This window comes from Orcinus orca, chromosome 9 (assembly GCF_937001465.1).
Source record: "Orcinus orca chromosome 9, mOrcOrc1.1, whole genome shotgun sequence".
Taxonomy (NCBI): Eukaryota; Metazoa; Chordata; class Mammalia; order Artiodactyla; family Delphinidae; genus Orcinus; species Orcinus orca.
In genome coordinates, this window is record NC_064567.1 from 95,937,633 (window position 1) to 95,957,120 (window position 19,488).

Here is a 19,488-nt window from a genome sequence, read left to right on the forward strand (position 1 = left end):
CCAAAATAAAATCCAGATGGATCAAATATTAAAATCTAAAAAAAAAAAAAAATGTACTGGGGAGTCGATGAATGTTTCTATGCTCTAAAGTATCACAATAAACCTGAAGACACTAAAGGAAAAGAATGATAAACTTGAAGACATACAAATTTAAAATGTATTTAAACATTAAAAGGCAAACCAGGGCTTCCCTGGTGGCGTAGTGGTTGAGAATCTGCCTGCCAATGCAGGGGACACGGGTTCGAGCCCTGGTCTGGGAAGATCCCACATGCTGCGGAGCAACTAAGCCTGTGCGCCACAGCTACTGAGCCTGCGCGTCTGGAGCCTGTGCTCCGCAACAAGAGAGGCCGCGACAGTGAGAGGCCCACGCACCGTGATGAAGAGTGGCCCCTGCTCGCCGCAACTAGAGAAAACCCTCGCACAGAAACGAAGTCCCATCACAGCCAAAAATAAATAAATAAATTTAAAAATAATAATAATTTAAAGAAAAGGCAAACCAGGGGAAGAGTGTGACACATTTTGAATTTAAATCTAATTCCTGTAATTATGAAATTGTCCACGGATTAATAAGGAAAAGACGACAAGCAAGAACACCAGTAGGCAATTTACAGAGGAAACGCTACTCAAAAACATACCAGATTCCCTGACTCGTCCAATCAGGGAAGGGCAAACTTAAATGAGAGTATCTTCACTTATCGCATTATCCGACGTTTACAAAATTGATCACACATGAAGGAACTGGCAGATTGTAGGAGGGACTTTTTGGAAGCCAATTCAGCAACCATAGCCAACAAAATGAAAACAAAAATCTCACCCAGCAATTCCTTTTCCAAGATTGGTATTGTGTTGAATCCCTAGACCAGGTTGGGAAAGCTGACATCTTGACAACATCGAGTGTTCCTGTATGTCTCTCATATTTTCAGACACTACGCTTTGGAATCTCTTTGTTATGCTATGTGATCTCCTCAGTCTCCCCTGCCTGCGGCACAGGGCTGAAGCAGGCTGGTGCCTCAGCCCAGGCCTCCTCTCAGCCTCCACACCAGCTCCCGACCTGCCCTCCTGGGCCCAGGACACACACCCTGGCTGGGAGGCCTGGGATGCGGCCCCTCTCTCATTTCCTGTGCTCGTTTCTCCTCCTGCCATCTGGGAAGGGGGAGCTCCCAGGCTCTCTGTAAGGAGTCCGTGTTCCCCATCTGTGGGTTCTGCCTTTCCTCAGAGAGCAGCAGCCTATCCCCTGAAACAATTTCCATTCTTCTTGATGGCCTCTGTCTCCATCCCAGGCACCTGGGTTCTCTTTTCGGGCGGCAGAGGCAGCTTTTTTTTTTTTTTTTTGCGGTACACGGGCCTCTCACCACTGTGGCCCCTCCCGTTGCGGAGCACAGGCTCCGGACGCTCAGGCTCAGCGGCCATGGCTCACGGGCCCAGCCGCCCTGCAGCATGTGGGATCTTCCCGGACCGTGGCACGAACCCGTGTCCCCTGCAACGGCAGGCGGACTCCCAACCACTGCGCCACCAGGGAAGCCCCAGAGGCAGCTTTTAATGACCCATCGCACCTGAATACTTAAAATACTGGGCAACTTGCAAAAATGAGGATTTCCACAGGCCCAGGGAAGTTTTGTGAGGGGTGATCCTCAGTGCCCACTGAGTGGAGGCCTGGGCACAGGTGGGCAAAGCCACAGCATCGATGGTTGGCGTGCTCCTCTCCTCCCCTCCCTGGACCACCAGGTCACTGTCCATCCAGCTGGGAAGCGGAGACCTCAGCCCTCTATCTCCAATAAACCTGGCTTGGGGTTCCCAAATGTCTAAGTCCCCAGCTCCCTGATGCCCACGCTGAGACCACCCCCCCAAAAAAAGTCAGAGACTACACAGGTGATCTCCTGGCTGGGCCCTCTCGGTGGCCCTGAGGGTGGCAGTCCTCCCTTGTGTTCTGCACTGTGCTTTCTCATGCTGTGTTTTGGATTAGTTTTACCCAGATGTATGAGCTCGCATCTTTCCAAGATGAATCTCATCTAGCTATTTCCTGTTCCCACTTCCAGTTCAGAAAAGGCCCCTGGGGGTGATTTTTCAGTCCTCGTGACCTTCATAAAACCTCCCCATGGAGCACCGTCTTTGAAGTCCGCTTCAGTGCTGTTGGCGCCTGTCCTTGGCCTGTGGGGCCGGGACTCTGCCTGGCTCTGAGGCCCAACCCCCCACCGATTCCCGTCTCCTGCGGGTTACTTGCCAGCTGCATTCCAGAGGGTGTGCGGTCAGCCTGCTGATGCTGTCGGACTGGAGCTCCTGAGGACCACTGGCCCACAGTTCTGGCCTCTAGTGCCACTCCCTGGACCTTCCTGAGCTACCCACTGCATCACTGTGGGTTTGGGCTATCTGGTGCATCAGTCTGCCCAGGCTGACAGAACAAAATACCACAGACAGGGCAGCCAAAACAAAAGAAACATTTCTTATTGTTCTAGAGGCAGGAAATCCAGGATTAGGGTGCTGGCAGGCAGCTTTCATTCTGAGGCCTTCTCTCTTGGTTTGTAGGCGGCCACCGTCTCTCTGTGTGCCTACACGATCTCTTTGTGTGCTCGTGGAGAGGGAGAGAAAGAGATCTCTTCCTCTTCTTATAAGGCCACCAGTCGTATCAAATTAGGACCACACCCCTGTGACGTCATTTAACCATATTACTCCTAAAAGGCCTTTCTCCAAATACAGTCACATTGGGGATTAGGGCTGCAACATATGAATCTGAGGGAACACAATTCAGTTCATAGTACCTGGTGTATTTGGTCCTGTGCTGCTGTAACAAATTACCACAAACTGGGGGCTTGAAACAACAGAAATTTATTCTTGTAGTTCTGAAGCCTGGAATTCTAAGATCAAGGTGTTAGCAGGGCCGTGTTCCCTCTGAAAGCTCTAGGGGAAGATCCTTCCCACCTCCTCTAGCTCCTAGTGGCTCCTGGCATTCCTGGGCTTGCGGCTGCATCCCTCTGATCTCTGCCCCATCCCCAACCCAATGGCTGCCTTCCCTCTGTCCCTTCCCCTTTTCTTATATATATATATATTTTTTAATTTTTAATTTATTTTTACTTTCTGGCCACGCTGCATGGCATGCGGGATCTTGGTTCCCCAGCCAGGTTCAAACCCGTGTCCCCTGCAGTGGAAGCGCAGAGTCTTAACCACTGGACCACCAGGGAAGTGCCCCCCCACCTTTTCTTATAAAGGCACCAGTCATTGAATTTAAGGCCCACCCTTAATTCAGGATGACCTCATCATGAAATTCTTAATTACATCTGCAAAGACCCTTATTCCAAATGTGGTCACAGTCTGAGGTTCCTCATGGGCATGAATTTGGCAGGGGGGGCACCATTCAATCTACTACCCTGAGTCCACACCTCCGACCCAGGCTCAGCCCTGGACTCTGCTGACAGGTTCCATGGTCCATCATGGATCTCTGCAAAAATCTGTCAGAGCTGCAGGATGTAGTTTCTGATAGGAATAGATGTGCTCATGCCAGGGACTGTGGCTTGCCATGGGCCTGCCAGGTTATGTGACCAAAGGAGATGCTTTATTTTTGAGAAACTATACTGTCTTTTAAGGAAAACGTGGGTTCCCTTTGCTTGTTGGATGGTGTCTAAGTCTGGTCAGGCAGCTATAATGAATACCACAGATTGGGTGACTTGAAAAAAACAGACATTAATTTCTCACAGTTCTGGAGGCTGGACATGTGGAATCAGGGTGCTGGAAGATTCAGTGTTGGTGAGGGCCCACTACCAAGCTGCAGAGTTTTCACTGTATCCTCATATGTCAGAGGGGGTGAGACATGGTGCCTCTTTTATAAGGGCACTAATCCCAGCTACGAAAGCCCCATCCTCATGACCTAATCATCTCCAGAAGGCCCCACCTCCTAACACTAGCACCTTGGGCATCAGGATTCCAACATGTGGATTTGGGGGAGGGGGGGACACAAACAGATGGGCTCTGTGTAAGAAGGAGGTGGGGGGCTTGGAGGCCTGGGACAAGATCTGGAGTGGGAAGACTGGGCCAAGGGGTAGAGAAGAATCCCTGACTCCCTCCCACCATGGGGACTTGGCCTAAGAATGATGGAAAAGAGATAGATGTGTCCTTAAAATGAAGGCTCTTAGCGTTCATTTGTCCAACCAGCCCTGACTCAGCATGGTTGGTAATCCCTAGGGGAAGGGCTAAGTGGTCTGGAAGAATTACGAGAAGAGGGATGTTTGCTGAACCAAACTCCGTCACAAATTGACACAACTGTCTACCCTTTCCACCACAGGTAATTCCATTGATATTAAGGCAGAATATGACATTATTACGTTCTTGAGTGAACAGACCCAATGTCATTTAGGTATTTTCCAATTTACTACTGTTATTGAAATAAAACACAGATATGACTGTGGGGAGTTCCAGCTTATCGGCTTCAAGGAGAGCCCTGGGCTGGAAAGCTTGGCTCAATGCCCAAGGTTGTCATGGACGGTGGCCCACGGGGTGGAGGGTATTGAGAGGTCAGAGAGGGAGGCAGCAGCCTGCCCCAGGATGCGGGGCAGGTCAAGGTCAGAGTCTGTCCTTCACTGGAGGAAAGGGGGGTGGATGGTTAGCTCAGGAGGGTGTCCGTGGTCAGGGCCGCATGCAGATGGAAAAGGATGGAATCTGGGTATAGTGGGGCGGGGGGGAATCCTAGTCAGTACAACTACTGACATTTATGGAGGGCTTGGTATAGGCCATGTATTGTGTTAATTATTTGTTCTATTACATCTTTATTCTCTCCTCAGTTGTATGGAATTGGTACTGCTATTACTTCCCCCATTTTACAGAGAGAAGAACTGAGGCCGAGAGCCAAATTACTCTTTCCAAGTTTACAGTGCACACAGAGGCACAGTTATGATTTAAACAGTGGCTGTTTGACTTCTGAGCCAGCCTCCCAACCACGGATTCAACAAAATTGTGTTGCCCTAAGCGCAGGGGGTACAGATATAAGACGCACAGAAGGACCTGCCTTCATTCCATTTTTGTAGAGGCAAGACAGATAGACAAATAAGGAGAATGCACACGGTGCCAGTGGTGCCACGGGGCACAGAGGGCATGGCTGACCAGTCCCTTCGGCGTGCACACCCTTCTCCAATCGTGCCTCTGATGCTCTCCCCAGCAAGAGGTGGGGTCTATCCCCTCCTTTTAATAGGGGGCCGGCCCTGGAACTTTCTTGGACCAACAGAAGGCAGCAGAAGCGACATTGTGGGATGCGTGGGCTCAGCCTGACGAGGGCACGCAGCTTCCATTTCTGCCCTCTTGGAAGGCAACTGTCACGGAAAGAAGTTCAGGCTGCACTGTGGGTGCTGGGAACCATGTGAACAGAGAACCAGGAGCCCTCGGGACACCAGCTTCCGGCTGACGTCTTAAAGCAGCGGCGCTAGATCATTCCTCATGATTCTGTGAGCAGACTCCTGCACGTGGCGTCAGCCGGCTCCTCCCCCATGCAATGGCTCACAGAATGGTAAGGAATGATGTAGCACCGCTGCTGTAAGACAAATCAGCTTTAGGGCATTTGGTCACACAGCCACAGATAACTGAGAGGATGGGAGAAGGGCAAAGCGCCATGGAGAGAACTAAAGTCAGGGCCGGGGGGGGGGGACTTCCCTGGTGGCCCCGTGATTAAGAATCCACCTGCCAACGCAGGGCACGTGGCTTCAAGCCCTCGTCTGGGAAGATCCCACATGCCGCGGAGCACCTAAGCCCGTGCGCCACAACAACTGAGCCTGCGCTGTAGAGCCCGGAAGCCACAACTACTGAGCCCACGTGCCACAACTACTGAAGCCCGCGCGCCTAGAGCCCATGCTCCCCAATAAGAGAAGCCACCGCAATGAGAAGCCCACGCACCGCAACGAAGAGTAGCCCCCGCTCGCTGCAACTAGAGAAAGCCCTCGCGCAGCAGCAAAGAGCCAAAGGAGCAAAAAATTAATTAATTAATTAATTAATTTAAAAAGAAAAAAGAAACGTGGTTGAGAGTTATCACTCATTACATAGGTTATGGTGGAGCGAGAGAGAGAGAGAGAGAGAAAGAGAGAGAGAGAGAGAGAGATTGAGAGGCAAGCAGAGGGAGTCCTTTCATTTAGAAGTACACAGTAAAATATTTCCTGGTGAAATCATATGATGTCTGGGATTTGCTTCAAAATCATGTCGAGGCGGAGGAAAGGGTGGGACACAGATGAAACAAGATGGGCCTTGAGTTGAGAACTTTGATGACAGAGGCGGAAAGTTCGGCATATCACCTCTCCACTTCTGGATATGTTTGAAATTTCAATAATAAAATGTTTTTTTTAAGCATGTGCACTTAAAATGAGAGCAGCGCTCTCTGCCAGGAGCAGTTCTAAGCACTTTACACGTGTCAGCTCATTGAGGCCCAGGACATTCCTGTCAGTGGATGACATCCATGTTCCCATCTTGCTGGGAAGGAGGGAGAGGCACAGAGAGGTCAAGTGACTTGCTGGAGTTTGCACAGCTGGTGAACAGCAGCCTTGGGGTGCTACCTTGGAAAAACACCCCTGTGTTCTTCTTTATTCTCACGTGACACTTCTGACACTAGATGTGTGGGTTTTCCACACCCAGCAATTCTCCAGCACCAGCTGGGTGTCCTAAGTTCAACCCAATTCTGACACTGACCAGAGTTAGTGCAGACCCGCCTGGCCCCGCCTCCACTTCAGATGCCAACATTGAGTCCAGGTTGTCACCTGTGCTTCTGACCAACTGGCCATAAGCTGGGGTTCCCATGAGCCCCTTTCTCCAATTTGATATTTTGTTAGAACAGCTCACGGGACTCAGGAAAACAGTTTACCTACTAGATAACCAGCTTATTACAAAGGATATTGAAGGATATGAGTGAACCGCTAGATGAAGAAATAGACAGGGCAAGGTCCAGAAGGGCCCTGAGCACAGGAGCTTCTGTGTCCGTGGAGCTGGAGTGAGCCCCCATCATATGGATGTATTCACCAGCCACGAGCTCTCTGAACCCCATCTTTAGGGACTTTTATATAGCCAGCTTCATCACACAGGCATGATCGATCATTAACTCCATCTCCAGCTGGGCTGAAAGTTCCAAGCTCCTTATCATGGCTTGATCTTTCTGGTGACCAGCCCTGATCCTGAAGCCATCCAGGAACCCACTTAGAGTCACAGAATTGGAGCAAAAGATCCTCCTTCCACCCAGTAGATTCCAAGGGATTTAGGAGCTCTGTGCCAGGGAGTGGGTTCAAAGACCAAATATTAGAACAAAAGATGCTCCTCACGTTCTTATCACTTAGGAAATTCCAAGGGATTTAGGAGCTCTGTGCCAGGAACCGAGGGCAGAGACTAATATATATTTTTTCTATCATTTCACAGATGTGACCCAAGGAGCCTAGCTCCATCACAGAATTCCTGGTCTATGTGCTTCCAAAACTCCCGGAGGATTATGTCACAAACTGCTACTTGTTCTCTCTGGGGGATCAGACAGTTTGAAATTCAACAAAACTTATCATAATCAGTTTGTTATTTTGCCTACTTGTGTTTTCTAATTTTCCTGCCATGAGCACACACCAATTGCATAATAAAGAGATTTGTAATAAGAAGAGTTTTCTTTTGACCGTGCCACGTGGCTTACGGGATCTTAGTTCCCCAGCCAGGGACAGAACCCGTGCCCCCTGCAGTGGAAGCTCGGAGTCCTAACCACTGGACCACCAGGGAAGTCCCAAGAAGAGTTTTAGATAGACCTAGAACCAGCAGCAGTGAGGCCCGGTAGGGGTGCTTAGCCCAGGGCTCCTGACCGCAGGGGTGCAGGGGTGGGGTGGGAGTTACCCTGAGACTTCCCAGGCCCCACCCCTGTTTCCAATGGCTCACAGCCGGCAGGGTTTCAGACCCAGCAGCAAGGTCGGCAGGACCGCGTGTGCCCACCCCGGCGCAGGCACTCGGGGCCCACCTGCAGGCCCTGCAAGCCCCATGAGGAGCACAGGCTCATTTGGGGATGTGGCATCTCAAGGGGCAGGGGTTAGGGCAAAGTGGCCACCATCACATAACATCTGATCCTTTCATCAAACCTGGAAGGGGTGAGGTCGCTGTCCCACTCCCCACGCACTCCCTGGGTGCATCTGCCCTTCCCCTTCACCCCTCCGTCACTCCCACATCCACACAGCCAGGTTCACGGTCCCAGTTCCAGGACTGTGTCTGAAGGGCAGGCCCCCATGCTGGTCTACCCCTCCTCTCCCTGTACCTACTTTCCTGTGGGCCTTCTTGGATTCCCACCCACCAGTTCCCAACCAGCAGCCTCGCTGGCTCCTCTGTCATCCGCTGGGCCCAGGTCTTGCGGGTCCTGCCCCAGCATCTTCCCCCGCTTGGCATCCCTGTCCCTCATGACCCCTCTGCCCTCCCCATCTCCACACGGCCGCACGAAGTCCCACTGCCCACAGCACAGAACCCAAGTGCAAGTTGGCTTCCAGGGGTCTGCTGACCTACCCGGGCCTCACGCTGCCCTCAGCCCCCTGCCCACACTGTGCCCATCCTGAGATCCCCTCGGCAGTTCCCCTACAGCAGGGTCTTCATATGTCCAGTCCCCGCTCCTGGGTTACCGTCCCCTCCCTGCAGGGACTCACCCAGCTCATCCCCCTCACTCTTTCCTCCAGAAGCCTCTGCTGGTCCCCCGGTCCGGGTTGGGTCCCTGCATGTCCCCCAGCCCACTGGCCCAGAGCATCTGTCTCCTCTGCTGGAGAGAAAGCTCCCAGGGCACGGGTCCTCCCTGTGTGGACTTGGGGTGGCCATGCCCACACATGGAGCCAGTCTACGGACACTTTCTGGCTGGGCAAGTCTTCCTGGCACTAAATGCGTGTATCCTATTCTTACTGCCCTCAGCAAGTGCTTCTTGCTAGGAGATGACCCTGTGCCCGAGGTGAGCCTGTGAGGCCCAGGGCTGGCTCGACTGAGCTTATACATCCCCGTGGGAGACCCTGAGGGCCGGCCTCGGAGGCCCATGTGATGGTGATCTCCCAGAATCCAGGTCTTTGGGGTTCTAGACATGGAGTCTGACCCCTTCTCTCTTTGGGATGGTGTTTGTGCAAAGAACTATCAGTGGATGATTTAAAAGGTGGGCAGGGATCTGGGCCTTTGGTGGGTGAGGGCTGCGTGGTGTGTACTGGGAGAGAACCGGTGCTGCAAAGGCCACCATGGAAGCAGGGGAGGAGGACGGCGAGCCAGCCCGGAAGGAGGTCACGTCGGGGCCTCTGGTGGCTCTGGGCGATCCCTGGGGCCTGGTGAGAGTGCCAGGTGCAGGAACAGTTCCCTGGGACTGAGCAAGTGGAAAAATGAGTGTGCACAACTCCTTAGAGAAGCCTGGCTCTGAGGAGGAAGATCCGGATAGAGACGGCAGCTATGGGTTTCAACACTGAGAACTCTGGGCGCTGCAGCGGCCTTGGGGGCGCTCTGCAACTCCACGCTAATGGCAGGGGTTGTGGAGCTGGGGACGCATACCTGCTAGGGGTCCCCTTCCTCCTACAGAGCTGGTCAGCGCGTCTTGTTTTCGTTGGCTGGGTTTCTGGCTCAGGTCTGCAGACAAACATGCAAGAATGTGAATACCTTACACACAAACTGATTATAAAATGGCTAATACCACAATGTGTTTCTTATTCTTATCTTCCCTGGGATTTCAGCTTTCACACCTTCCTCTACCAGATGCTAGTTGTTTTTTTTTTTTTTTAACACCTTTTGAATATCTTAGTAATCGTACCAGACACAAAAGTGAAAATAATGTCAGCTGTAGCAAAGACTGTCAATTATTCCTCAGTATTTATCTCATTCTTCTTTGATAACAGAACTCACACTTAGCTGGCACAAGGCTGTCAGAAAAAAGACTCCACTTCTCAGCTTCCCTTGCAGCTGGGTATGGCTGTGACTGAGTTCTGGCCAAGGCCAATGGAATGAACTTGGAGCTTTGTGTGAGCTTCTGGAAGAAGTTCTTAATGGAAGAGATTGTGCCCTTCTATGCCTTTCTACTGGCTGGGATGATGCAATGATGACTGGATCTCAAGCAGCTGTTTTGCATCATGAGATGGAAGCCAGATGCTGAGAATGGAGGAGCAACAAAATGAAAGGAAGGGGACTCTGAGCTGGTCTTTGTCTTTTGTTTGTTTGTTTGTTTGCTTTGTTGTTTTTTGGGTTTTTTTTTGCGGTACGCAGGCCTCTCACTGTTGTGGTCTCTCCCGTTGCAGAGCACAGGCTTCAGACGCACAGGCTCAGAGGCCATGGCTCACGGGACCAGCTGCTCCGCGGCATGTGGGATCTTCCCGGGGCACGACCCCATGTCCCCTGCATCGGCAGGCAGACTCTCAACCACTGCGCCACCAGGGAAGCCCTGGTCTTTGTCTTGAAGCTCACAGACAGGACCTGCATCAGTTATCGAGACTCCCTTGGTGCTCACTCACTGCCATTCTCTTCACCAGTGTCAGTACCACCCTCCACTCAGTTCTGACTAGCTCCAGGACTGTTGTCTGTCTCACAAGATTCTGTTACGGTATTTATTCTGTATTTAGTCATTTAACAGATATTTACTCAGGGCCTCTGTGGGCCAAAGAGCTGTAGTAGGAAATATCACAGCCCCTGATCCCTTGGTCTTGCGACACTGGCACTGCTGGTGGGGAGACAGATGATAAACATCTGAGATGAGTGTTAGCTATTGCTGAGTAACCAACCACCCAACTCAGCAGATTAAGACAATCACATTTATTAGCTCACCTGCCTGCCAGCTGCCTGGGCAGCTCTGCCCATCTGAGCCCAGCTTGGCTGGTCTCGCTGGTCTCCCTCTTGTGTCCCACTGGCTGTGGCAGCCTGTTTTGCATGGTCTCAGCTTTGTTCCCTGTGGTCTTGTCCTCCAGCAGGACAGCCCAGGTGTGCTCTCATCGTTCTGGAAGGTTGTGGGGAAGGGGAGAGAGGATGCTTCAAGTGTTTTTTCAAGCCTCTCCTTGGACCAAGTTTGTTCCTGTCCAACTGGCCAAAGCCATCACGTGGCCAAGCCTGTAGTCAGAGTAGGAGGGGCCTACAAGGTTACAAGGCACAGGGCAAAGGGCATGGGCACAGGGAGGCCACTTAACTGGAGCCATTAGCACCATCAGTATCGCCCAATGGGTCAATATGTCAGAAATAAAGTAGGGGAGTGGGATGGTTTGTTTTGGCAGATATAGGAGAGGGCTGAAGTTTTATGAAGGGCAGCTGGGGAAGCTTCAGTGAGAAGCTGGGAAGGACACTGCAGGCAGAAGGAACAGCAAATACGTCCCCTGAGGCAGGACGTGCCCACCTGTCGGTGGGATTTCCTCCCACTAAATCAGGAACGTGTTGTATTAGTCTGAGGGCGGGGTGGGGGGTGGGGCAGGGGAGGCCTTCTCAGGGGCTAATGCAGCACCTCATTCCCCAAAGTCCCCGTGGACAGGATGGACATCCCAGGCTCGCCACCTCCAGAGTCACATGCTTCACCCACCTTGAGGTCACAATGCACTTCAGGACGGGAAAATCTGTCCTTGGAGTGGCAGAGGGGTGCAGATGTTGGGGCACATGCTCATTTATGAGGCTGGCGTCCAGTTTCCCGAGAAGATGAGCCCAGGGCCTACCCAGGCCTTGGGTCCTCTTCTGGCTCCAGGGGAGGTGGCCGGTGCAGCCATACCTGGGCACACGGCCGACCCCTCCAGCAGCTGATTGGAATAAGGTATAGGGTGGAGTCCAGTTGCCTGGTCCAAGTCCCCTCTGGGAAATGCATCGAGCTGAAGTCCAGGCTGAGGTTCTGGTGTATGGAGGGGTCTGGGTGAACAGTGAAGGCTGGGCTGCAGGGGAACGTGGTGGCCCTCTGTCCCACCAGGCACCTGTGGGATCGCCTGTCAGGGCTCAGCTGCTTTAGAGAGCGTATCAGTCAGGGTTCCCCAGAGAAACAGAAGCCGCAGGATACATGTACATGTATAGAGAGAGACTTATTAGGAAGGATTGATTCACATGATTATGGAGGCTGCCATCTGCCGTCTGCAAGCTGGAGGCCCAGGGGAGCCAGTCGTGCAGTTCAGTGCAAACCCAAAGGCCTGAGAACCGAGAGAGCTGATGTCCGAGGGCAGGAAATGGACGTCCCAGCTCAAGCAGAGATTGGGGCTACCCACACTGGGGAGGGCCATCTGCTTTTCTCAGTCCACTGATTCAGATCAGTGACTCTTTTTCGGAAACAGCCTCACGGAAACACCCAGAAATAATGTTTCACCGTTGATCTGGGCATCCCTTAGCCCAGTCAGGGGACACACAAAATTACTCATCACAGTGGGGTTTCTGATCTCTGCAGCCAAATGGTCCTGCAGGACAGTGCTCAGACAGTGATTTCCTGGTACCCGCCTCCACCAGGAGGGTTTTTTTTTAAAATAAATTTATTTATTTTTATTTTTGGCTGTGTTGGGTCTTCGTTGCTGTGCACGAGCTTTCTCTAGTTGCGGTGAGTGGGGGCCCCTCTTCGTTGCGGTGCGCGGGCTTCTCATTGCAGTCGCTTCTCTTGTTGCGGAGCACGGGCTCTAGGTGCACAGGCTTCAGTAGCTGTGGCTCGCGGATTCTAGAGCGCAGGCTCAGTAGTTGTGGCACATGAGTTTAGTTGCTCCACGGCATGTGGGATCTTCCCGGACCAGGGCTCGAACCCGCGTCCCCTGCATTGACAGGCGGATTCTTAACCACTGCGTCACCAGGGAAGCCCACCAGGAGGATTTTAATCTTTGGGAATTTGATATTGGAAAAGTACTACTCAGTGTATTTTAATTAGCATTTGTATAATTTTTCATGAGGTCAACATTTTTGCATATGTTTATTAGTGGCATGCGGGATCTTAGTTCCCCGATCAGGGATCGAACCTGTGCCCCCTGCAGCGGAAGCGTGGAGTCTTAACCACTGGACCACTACGGAAGTCCCCACTTATGCTTCTTTTGTGAATTGGCCTCTATCTCGGGGCTCACTTTTAAAAATGGAAACAAGGTCAAATTAGCTTTAAAAATGTAAAGAATGTTTTCCCTTTCTCAAAGAATTACTATTTTTCAGGCACAGCTTTCTAGATTTATCTCAGTGAAACCTTGTGCCCTTTTTACAAGGAGCGATACTGTCAGTATTATCCCATTTTAAGGAGGAGAGAAACTGAGGCTTGGAGAGAGGCTCTGAGGCCACGGGCAGCTCCTAAAATGTTCGCTTTCTGACCTAGGGCTTGTGGACCTATTTCCAGTGTTCTGTTTGCCTGTTAATTTCATTTTCAGGATATTCTGAACAGAAAGCTAGCGCTTTTATGCAACCAAAATTCTCCATCCTTCTACAGTTTCTGCTTAGAAAGACTTCCCCCACGAAGGTTATAAGCACAGATTTCTATGTTTTCTTTTACGACTTTGATGGCTTCTCTTTCAACATCTACATCTTCGATCCATCGGAGTCAATTTAGATGAAGGTGGGAGGAATGCTGAGCATACTTTTTTCCAGTAGAGCCTGTTTGGAACCGGACAACCCTGCCTGATTGTCACATGACACTGCCACACGCAGCCCTTGTCCTCATCCCAGTCTGCGGGCTGCAGAATTACTCAGGCCCTGGAAGCCCGCCTCCCGCCCCTCAGCCCATCAGCCCCCCTGCGGCTGCAGTGACCCCCCAGTCTCCCGGGGGCGGGGTCCTGCGGTGAGTGGAAGGAATTCCGGTGAACTCTGCTCACTCAGCAGTCCAAGCCTGGGGAGCTGGGCGGGGGCACCAGACTATGGAAAATCACATGTGGTTTTCAAGTTGTTGGAAACCAAGAAAATCATTCTGCCAGTTGTGCGGACAGCTAGACACTGTCTGGGAGACCCCAGGTCCCATGGCTCTGGGAACCACCCTCCTGGTGAGCCCGGGCAGACTTACCCCCGGTGTTGTCCAAACTGTAGACAAGAGGGCGTTTCCAGGGCCCTCCCCTGAGAGGGAGGGGCAGAGGGACCGGATGGGCCTGGGTCCTTCTTGCTTGGTCCCTCGAGGCCAACTCAGGACTCCAGGAGACTGGGAGGGCTGGCGCCTGATCCCAGGGCCTGCTGTCCTGAGGCCCGGCTTCCAGAGCCTTCCAGTTACAACTCCGACCCCCACCTCACCGCACACACTCATTTGGGCCAGCTGGGCCGGGTCTGAGCTGCTGCCTTGGAGGCCGCGGGAGCCTTGGAGGAGCTCTGCCGCTACTGCTCCCAGCCCCAGTGTTCTGCGGCTGCCGCAGTCAGAAGTGGGACACACTGGTCCTTTTGGCAGGTGAGTTTCCCACCTCTGCCCAGGCTGAGGCACCAGGGTGGCTCCTGGTGATACTCGGGCCTCAGCAGGAGGGGCTGGTAGCCCCGCGGCCTGGTGGGCCGATGCCGGATGCTGTGTAAACCGGATGGAAAAGAGCATGCAGTCTGGCCTCATAGACACGCCATCACTGACATGCTGTGACCTGGACACATCACTTCTCCCTGGGCCCAAGTTTCCTTACTTGAAAACGGGGCAAGATGGCGCATATACTCTACAAGCATTAAAAGCACCATCACTGCCCAGCCCACTGTCCACGTGCTGGGACCTGAGATGCAGGCGACTGACTTGAGGAGTCTGAGCCCGGGAGACAGGGTCTCCCCCGCCGGGATCCCCCTTCCCTTTCTCCCACAGGGCAGGACTCCACTTCCCGGGGTTCGATGCCCTCCCCTGTGCCCTCTGTTCTGGAGGTCCAACCACTCACATCCTGTTCCCTCTGGCCTGAACATCTTCAGAGGAAGGATACCTCCATGATTGCTGGGTCTCTGGGCCACACTCAGGGCTGGACCTTGTTGAAAGCTCCGTGGAGACCTGCCCAGTGAACAAATGAGCCGCAGTCAGGGACACACACCCACAGACACATGCTTAGATCGCTGGGGACCCAGAGTGAGGGGGGTGGTGCTGTGGCGGGATAGGGGCGGGCTGGGGGCTAGGAAGTGGAGGGTGATGAGATCATGGACTCTCAGGCTACAGTGACATGGGATGAGGCAGTCTCCTGCCGACATGGCTGGCAGTCCTAGAAGGACGGCCTGGGGACATCTTTTCAGACACTCAGGAAGCTGAGGTGTGGTGCCCCTGGGTACAGAGACTCTGCTGAAACCTTTAGAATGGATGAGTTCCCTGAGAGTCCCAGAGCATGGCTCTTCCCATTAGGGAAGAGAGGCCACCCAGGGTTCGGGGCACCCTCCTCCGGGGACCCCCTCATTCCCTGGACGCGGAGAGTGAGTGCTCGGATGGGGCCACTCCATCATCTCTCCATCTCGTGCGGACGTGTGGTCACTAGGTTTGTAGTGACCTCAGGGTTCCCACCCTGAGGTCTGGTGGGAGAGGGGAACGGATCAAGGTCACCTGGGGCCCACGCAGGGATGAGACTGACCCTCATGCCTCCCAAGGCTCCAGCCAGAGTTGCCTCGAGATCCAAACTGTCTGATCTGCAAAGACAAGAGGCTAACGTTGCTTGACCAGGCCTGTCTGAATGGGAGACCCTTCCTAACAGGGGCGGGGCACTGCTAGTGGTCATGGAGCCATTCCCCCCCACCCCAACTTACAGCCTGAGAAAACCGAGTTATTCAAGGTCATAGTTTTAAGTGTGGCTTCTAGGATGGGCAGAAGGAAGCAGGAGAGCCCCTCCCCCTGCTGCTCCAGGTCCATCCTGGGTTCTTCTTTTCATGCAGGAAGCTGTCGCATCGGAAAGCATTAACAAGGCAAAGCCTGACCTACAGCCAAGCTTCGATTTCTCATCCCTGGGGGACTGACCCCACCATAGTGGGAAGAGGGTGGGTTCCATTTCCGTTCCACCTGCTCACCCCCTTCCCAACGTGGGAGCTTCTGGCTCCCCGCCCACCCCTGCCCCGCTGAGGGCATTACTGACCGGGGCAAAGCCCCCATGTGACAGCTTTGCCTACATGTCCACATTCCCCCACCGCCATCGCCCCCCGCACCCCGCCCTTCGCTGCAGTCCGCAGGGCCTCTGCACTGCACCATTCCTCCCAGATGGGTCTCTGCAGACCTCTGCAATGCCCCTGCTGCTGACCCCAAGCACGGGCACCTCGGCCCCCAGCCAGGTGTCTCTCCTGGGGACCTCCCACCCTGGCAGGCAGCCCTCCTGGCATATGGTTCTTTCTCAATGGCCCTCAGAGGTAAGCTCTTGGCCCGTGAGCTAAACCGGACCGACCCCAGCCTGGGCAGAAGTGAGAGTGCAGGCCCCGCCCCCTCCTCTCCCCACCCTTGCATCTGTGGGCTCCACCAGCCTGACCCTCACAAGGCTGCAGGAAAACTCCACACACACACACACACACCCAGCCCATGTCAGGCTCCCCCAAGAACTCTGCTCCCCAACTCTGGAAGCAGCAAGGGAAGATCCACCAGGGTGAGATGTTGCCTTGTCTCTGCCTGTAAGCCTAGTCCTGCTGCAGCCCCTAGGGTAGGCCTCGCTCCGTAGGAGGGAAAGGCCCAGCCTTCTCTTAGGTAGCTGGAGGTGAGGGGACCCAGGACGTCCAGCAGACTCCCAGGCTAGCTCAGGAGAGCCCTTGGACGTGGGTACAGACACCCCACCCGCTGGCAGGGGGCCTGGATCCCAGAAGGGTGAAAGGCAGCCACAGGAGGCCACAAGCTTCCCGCCTCTTGGCCTGCCTCTTCCCGGCCTGGGCTGTTGCCCTTGGGGAGTTTGGTTTAGATGACAGGTCCTGATGGGCCTAGGTCTGCGGGATTTCCTGAGTGCAGGTCTTAAAGCTAAGTGGAGTCCCAGCCCTGCCCACCGAGGGAAGCACTGCCCCCCTCCACCTGCCCAGACTCTTGGGTGGGAGGGGGCAGGGGGGCCCCCAACTTGCTGCCCACCCCACCCCAGAGCCCAGCTCCCCACAGGCCTCTGTTCATGTTTCTGTTGGTGACTCACTGTGACTGAGGAGAAGCCTCTTGCTATTTCTTTCTAATTTTCTGAGGGCTTCTATTTTCCCTGGCAGAGGATGTTGAGCCCAAATCTGATCCACGTGTGAGCCAGCTGAACTCGGGAGCTGTTCCCAGGGAAGTGACGTTCGACAGCCGCCACCACCCCCCACCCCCAGCCTTGGGCCTCCCTATTTGACACACTCAACTGGGGGCAACAGAACAAATTCCAAGACAAAAGTTTCGAGAGCGATGATTCAGAGGCTCGCAGAGGACATTTATGGGTAAGAGCTTTCTTCATCCTACTGCTGCCAGGACCAGCCTGGGTACACACGGCAGGGTGAGGACAGCACAGGGACAAGGAGGCCCAAATGGGGGGGGTGGGGGGGGCGTCCTCCGAGAGCCCAGGTGGGTCTTGGTCTCCTAAGGGAACTGACAAGAACTGGAAGCTGCTGGGTCGCGAGTGCTGAAACTGCGCTCGGCACAGCACGTGCAAAGTCCCTGTTTGGTCAGCGGCAGTGAGGCCACGGAGAGCGGTGAGGTTACTTGCTGTGATCAGATGGCCAGGAGGGCGGAGCTGGGATTTGCCTGTAGGGACCAGCTCTTGACATAGTCCCACTGCCTTTCTAAGTACAAACCAGTGAGCAGCGAATGAAGGGCCTTGAAAGAAAGTGGTGAGAGAAGGGAGAGCCCCCTGGGTCCTGCCCCCAGTCCCGGGCTGAGCCAGCAGCTCGCACGACGCTCCCTGGCTGCTGCCTGTTCATCATCTCAGGCTCTCCTGGGTTTTCCCAACTGGGCCAAACCCTCAGACAACGTTGGCTCAGGGCTGACTGCTGCTAAACTTGGCCCATGGGCTCCAGATGTGCTTTTTCTTGCTTCCTCATCCCATCAAGGAGGAACGTTCTGGGAGCTCTGGCCTTAGGTGTCATGCCCATTTGGGGCCAGCCAACATCTGCCCCTGGGGAGAGACTTACGGAAACACCAGGTACACATGGCATAACTCCCTAAGCCAACACCCATGGCAGACATTACTAATCGATCCTGGGATTCTCTGACTACCCAATCTACATGCCCCTGCTGCGTCTGGTCCATATGGTAGCTGGAGCTATGGTAAACACAGTTTTAAAAAACTGGGTTCTGGTAAGAGGAAGGAGAGGAACGTCTGTTTGTCCTGGTTGGGATCTCAGCTGTTCGGAAAGCAGTGTATCCCTAGAGGTGAAGAAATGTTCTTTGCGGGGAGATAGTAAAAGAAACCATAGGGGAGGGAACCGACCGTAAACATCTGTGGCTCCTATTCGGGTGGTGAGTGAACTGTTCCCGTGGTAGGTCCCAGCACCCAGGTTCGTTGGGTTGAAGGTACCCATCCTCTCTTGCCAGCTGGCCCATGTCCTCAGGGGTAGTGTCTGATCTCCTATGCCTTTGTGGCCCCTACATCTTCCACGCGGAGCTGGGCTCACACGCACCGCCCCTAAAATATTCCCTTGATCTGACCTGGCTTCACCTGAGGCTGTACCATCTGCTAGAATGGGACCACATAAGCCAGCTGGCTGCCTCCCACCTCCGTGCCGGGCTCTTCATCTGGGATCCCTCCCTCTGTTGCTGGGAGTGCAGGGGAGGGCAAGAACCCCCTGAGCTTGTATGGAAATTGCTGTGTGAGTGCTGAGTCCCTCCACACCCCTGACAGCCCATGCCTATGAATGACACACACAGTTTAATACAACTTGAAAGGCATCTCGTCCGTCTCTCCCTGCTCCATCTCTGACCCTCCCTCCAAACTTGACCTAGTATGTCAGTCCCTTGGGAGGGGAGGGGCAATCTTACATGGGGGCTCCTACCCCCAGCAGAGCAGTTAGCCTGCCTTGAGGGCGGTTTTGCACCTGTCCCCCTCACTAGAGGGTGAATTCCCAAAGTGCGGTCCCTCCCAGGGGGACCAGCACAGGGCCCGGCTCTCACGGACCTGGGAGGTTAGCTGGATGTCTGAATGAAGGCTGGTGACAGCTGGCAGAGCTGCCAGGCCAAGGCTCCAGAGGGAGGAAAGGATAGGTGGGGACACTGCTGCGGGTCCCGAGATGGGGAGGGTCCTCGAGGCCTGAGTTCGTGGCTTGGCTCTGCCATCAGGGGTCCCGCTCACCTCCAGCCGGTTCTGGGGCATCTCGCCTCCAGTTCCCATCCGGCTTGGGGGCGGTGTCGCAGACGGCGCGGGGCAGGGGCGTCGGAGCGCTCCGATCCGCACCCTCTGGACCTCGCGTCCCCTCCGACGCTCCCTCCCTGCGGCCTTTCTTCCAAGGCGCGGGCCCCGGCCCGGGACACAGCCCGCAGTTCCCACTCCGGGAAGTGCCAAGCGCGCGCGGCGCCGGGACTGCTCGGCTCCCCCCGCAGCCCCTCCGTCCACGCCCGGCTCCTCCTCCCCTTCCTCCTCCTTCCCCGGGGGTGGGGGGAGCCGGCTCCGGAAGCCCCAGCACCCCCGCCCCGGCCGCCTCTGGCGCTTTGGAGAAGGCGGTCCGCGCGGGAGCGCGCCACGCGGGACCTGAGCTCCCAGCCGCCGCCACCGCCTCGGAACCCCCAGACCATCCCTGAGC

At 54.4% G+C, this 19,488-nt stretch overlaps 2 long non-coding RNA genes across 2 annotated transcripts; one reads left to right on the top strand and one right to left on the bottom strand.

The window, feature by feature from the left end:
* Nucleotides 1–2,461: 2,461 nt before the first annotated feature.
* On the bottom strand, nt 2,462–17,812 carry LOC125965349 (uncharacterized). Its single transcript, XR_007479136.1, has 4 exons — nt 15,374–17,812; nt 10,747–14,836; nt 9,487–9,561; nt 2,462–7,222 (listed from the first exon to the last, which is right to left on the bottom strand). It is a non-coding gene; the product is annotated as an uncharacterized LOC125965349 (long non-coding RNA).
* On the top strand, nt 14,130–19,335 carry LOC117197826 (uncharacterized). Its single transcript, XR_007479138.1, has 4 exons — nt 14,130–14,269; nt 16,987–17,193; nt 17,803–17,894; nt 19,197–19,335. It is a non-coding gene; the product is annotated as an uncharacterized LOC117197826 (long non-coding RNA).
* The last annotated feature ends 153 nt before the right edge of the window (nt 19,336–19,488 follow it).